This window comes from Triticum aestivum, chromosome 2A, assembly GCF_018294505.1.
Source record: "Triticum aestivum cultivar Chinese Spring chromosome 2A, IWGSC CS RefSeq v2.1, whole genome shotgun sequence".
NCBI classification, from domain to species: domain Eukaryota; kingdom Viridiplantae; phylum Streptophyta; class Magnoliopsida; order Poales; family Poaceae; genus Triticum; species Triticum aestivum.
Window position 1 is genome coordinate 423870039 of NC_057797.1, and position 4876 is coordinate 423874914.

Below are 4876 nucleotides of genomic sequence, written 5' to 3' on the forward strand. Positions count from 1 at the left end.
TCCTGGCATCTTGAGCTTGAGGTATGCGTAATGCGGTACCGCATTGAATCTCGCAAATGCGGTTCGCCCGAGCAGTGCATGATAACCACTGCGTAACGGGACTATATCGAAGATTAACTCTTCGCTTCGGAAGTTATCCGGGGATCCGAAGACCACTTCCAGTGTAATTGAGCCTGTGCAATGGGCCTCTACGCCTGGTATGACGCCTTTAAAGGTCGTTTTTGTGGGTTTGATCCTTGAGGGGTCTATACCCATTTTGCGCACTATGTCCTGATAAAGCAGGTTCAGGCTGCTGCCGCCATCCATAAGGACTCGAGTGAGGTGAAATCCGTCAATGATTGGGTCCAGAAGCAGTACGGCGAATCCGCCATGATGGATACTAATGGGATGGTCCCTGCGATCGAAAGTGATCGGATAGGAGGACCATGGGTTGAACTTTGGGGCGACTGGCTCCAACGCATATACGTCCCTGAGCGCACGCTTTTGCTCCCTCTCAGGGATGTGGGTTGCGTATATTATGTTCACCGTCCGCACTTGTGGGGGAAACCTCTTCTGTCCTCCGGTATGTGGCTGCCGGGGCTCCTCCTCGTCATCGCTATGTGGCCCCTTGTCCTTGTTTTCGGCAATTAACTTGCCAGCCTGCTTGAACACCCAACAATCCCTGTTGGTGTGATTGGCTGGCATTTCTGGGGTGCCGTGTATTTGACACGAGCGATCGAGTATACGGTCCAAGCTAGACGGACCCGTCGTACTTTGTTTGAATGGCTTTTTCCGCTGACCAGGTTTAGAGCCTTTGAATCCGGCATTGACTACTGTATCCTCGTTATTATCGCTGTTAATGCGGCACTTATGTTTGTTGCGACATGACCTGCTATTGCCGTCCTTGGTATCCGAAGTACCATGGTTCTTTGATATGTTATTACTGCGAGCCAGCCAGCTGTCTTCTCCCGCACAAAAGCGGGTCATGAGTGTCGTGAGGGCTGCCATAGATTTTGGCTTTTCCTGTCCAAGGTGCCGGGCTAGCCATTCATCGCGGATGTTGTGTTTGAAAGCTGCTAGGGCCTCTGCATCCGGACAGTCGACAATTTGATTTTCCTTTGTTAGGAACCGAGTCCAGAATTACCGGGCCGATTCTTTCGGCTGCTCAATTATGTGGCTCAAGTCATCGGCATCTGGTGGCTGCACATAGGTGCCCTGAAAGTTGTCGAGGAATGCGGCTTCCAGATCTTCCCAACAGCTAATGGACTCTGCTGGCAAGCTGTTAAGCCAATGCCGCGCTGGTCCTTTGAGCTTTAGTGGGAGGTATTTGATGGCGTGTAAGTCATCACCGCGGGCCATGTGGAAGTGGAGGAGGAAATCCTCGATCCATACCGCGGGATCTGTTGTGCCATCGTATGATTCAATATTTACAGGTTTGAAACCTTCTGGGATTTGATGATCCATTACTTCGTCTGTGAAGCATAAGGGGTGTGCGGCGCCTCTGTATTGGGCTATATCGCCACGCAGCTCGAATGGGTCTTGCACGCTGTGTTCGGCCTGGCCGGATTTACTTTTACTGTATCCAGCGTGACGTTTATCGTCTCGCATAGTGGCACGCCCCCGTGATCCGTAGATCGATCTTGCATGCTTTGCTTTGTCCTCCAATATGTCTTGCAGGTCTGGCGTATCTCCCCATGCCTTTTTATTTGAATGGTGTCGGGGTGCAGGCTGAGTTTTTGGATGGAATGCCTCTCTATCTCGGCCACGAGGTGGCCGATCAGCCGCATCATACGCTTCTTCCTCCAGTCGGGGTAGCAACCTGTACTTTGGGTAACTCTTGGAGGGGCGCTCCAGTTTATATTCCTCGGCCGCGAGGACTTCAGTCCATCTGTCAGCTAGCAGATCCTGATCAGCTTGAAGCTGCTGCTGCTTTTTCTTAAGGCTGTTTGCCATGGCTACTAGCCGGCGTTTGAAGTGCTCTTGTTCGATGGGATCCTCTGGCACAGCGAATTCGTCGTCACTGAGGCTTGCCTCGTCTTCGGAGGGGGGCATGTAATTATCATCCTCCTCCTCTCCATCTACCGCTCTCTCAGGAGGGCTGGCTCCTTCATCCTCCTGCTCTAAATCTTGCTAGAGGGGATTGTTGTTGTCTTCGACACTATCCGAAGTGTTATTATCTCCTGTGCCGGTATCACCACTTTTGCTTTGGCGGGACTTAGAGTGGCGCCGCTGATGTCGGAGCTTGGGTTGCTTCTTGGAGGGGTCATCGTCCACTATCTCGTCGCCATTGCCTTCTTTGGCTGTATCCACCATGTATATATCGTATGATGAGGTGGCTGTCCAGTGCCCTGTGGGTAGTGGTTCCTCTTCGTCTCCTGCATCGTCGTCCATACCGTCGATGTCTTCAGAGTCGAAGTCGAGCATGTCGGTTAAGTCATCGACAGTGGCTACTAAGTGGGTGGTGGGTGGGCCGCGAATTTCTTCGTCGTCCGCATCCCAGTCCTGCCGGACATAGTTCGGCCAAGATCCTCCTGACAAGGAGAGAGACCTTAATGAGTTCAGTATGTCACCAAAGGGTGAGTGCTGAAAAATATCCGCGAAGGTAAACTCCATGATCGGCACCCAATCGGATTCGATAGGAACGAGCGCAGACGGTTCGGAGTCCGTGGCCGGAGAAGGATCCGGCAGTTTAACAACACGGCTCTCGTGCAAGGTAAGGTCGATGTTTGGCTCGATCGCCGCTGAGGGTAAGGCCTCCGTGGCGGGGTCTATCCACCCGTCCATGGATGGCGCAACTGGCTCCGAATTGAGAGTCGGAGCGGCTGCCTATGCGATCTCCTGAACACTGTCCGATGGTCGAGCTAAATCGTACTCATCATGACCGCGTGACGCACAAGGCAGAGGCTCGAATCCATCGAAGACCAAGTCTCCACGGATATCGGCCATGTAGTTTAAGCTTCCAAACCTGACCTGGTGGCCAGGGGCGTAACTTTCAATCTGCTCTAGATGGCCAAGCGAATTGGCCCGCAGTGCAAAGCCGCCGAACGCGAAGATTTGTCTGGGGAGAAAAGTCTCACCCTGGACTGCATCACTATTGATGATAGTAGGAGCCATCAAGCCTAACGGCGACGACACGGAGGAACTCTCAATGAAAGCACCAATGTCAGTGTCAAAACCGGCGGATCTCGGGTTGGGGGTCCCGAACTGTGCGTCTAAGGCGGATGGTAACATGAGGCAAGGAACACGTTGTTTTACCCAGGTTCGGGCCCTCTTGATGGAGGTAAAACCCTACGTCCTACTTGATTAATATTGATGATATGAGTAGTACAAGAGTAGATCTACCACGAGATCGGAGAGGCTAAACCCTAGAAGCTAGCCTATGGTCTGATTGTATGTTGTAGTTATTGTGGTGTCCTACGGACTAAAACCCTCTAGTTTATATAGACACCGGGGGGGGGGGGGTTAGGGTTACACAAGGTCGGTTACAAAGGAGGAGATACACATATCCATATTGCCTAGCTTGCCTTCCACGCCAAGTAGAGTGCCATCCAGACACGAGACAAAGTCTTCAATCTTGTATCTTCATAGTCTAATAGTCCGGCCAATGGAGATAGTCCGGCTGTCCGGAGACCCCCTAATCCAGGACTCCCACAGCCAGACTCAGATCAAATGCCAAGATCTCGTTAAGCGTGTTAATTGAATTAACCACGGACGCTGACTAGGGCCAGGCCCACCTCTCTCCTAGGTGGCCTCAACCTGCCCTATCGCTCCGCCACAAAGATCCACTCAGAGGGCCGTCGGGACAAACGTCCTTTCGGTCCCTATCCGTCAATCACTTGCGGGTACTCTACGAGCCGACCCGACTTTAGTCACCACAAATATCATATATTATGTATATAAGTATATACCCGTGATCACCTCCCAAGTGATCACGGCCCGATAGTATAGCATAACAGACGGACAAGAATGTAGGGCCACTGATGGAATACTAGCATCCTATACTAAGCATTTAGGATTACAGGTAAGGTAACAACAGTAGTAGCAAGGATAGGCTATGCATCAGAATAGGATTAACGGAAAGCAGTAACATGGTACACTACTCTAATGCAAGCAGTAGAGAGAAGAATAGGCGATATCTGGTGATCAAGGGGGAGGGGGCCTTGCCTGGTTGCTCTGGCAAGTAGGGGTCGTCAACAACGTAGTCGACCGGGGCACCAGTAGCGACATCAGTCTCGTAGTCTACCAGAGAGAAGAGGGGGAAGAAACAATGAATACAATGCAAACAGATGCATATCGATGCATGACATGACAAGTAACGGTGCTAGGTGTGCCCTAACGCAGTAGGAGGTGATACCGGCGAAGGGGGAAAACATCCGGGAAAGTATCCCTGGTGTTTCGCGTTTTCGAACAGATGAATCGGAGGGGGAAAGTTTCATGTTTGCTATGCTAGGGATGTGTGGCGTACAAACGGGCTGCGTATTCGGATTCGTCTCGCCGTTTTGAGCAACTCCATGTACAAAGTTTTTCCATCCGAGCTACAATTTATTTTTCTATTAATTTTTAAAGTTTTAAAATCATTTTCTAATTTATTTTTTATTAAATTAATTCGAAATTAGTATTATTGCATCAGCATCACGTCAGCAGTCAACAAAGGTGTTGACTGGTCAAACTGACGTGAGGGTCCCGCCTGTCATTGACTGATTAATTAACTAACAGTTAATTAGGCTAATTAGTGATTATACTAATCTAATTATGATTAATTAAGTCAATTAATTCTTTAATTAATTAATTAATATTTTAATTATTATTATTATTATTATATTATTTTCTATTTTTCTATTTTATTTCTTTAAAACATTCTGGGCTGGGCCCACCTGTCATAGGCCCGAAGGGGCCT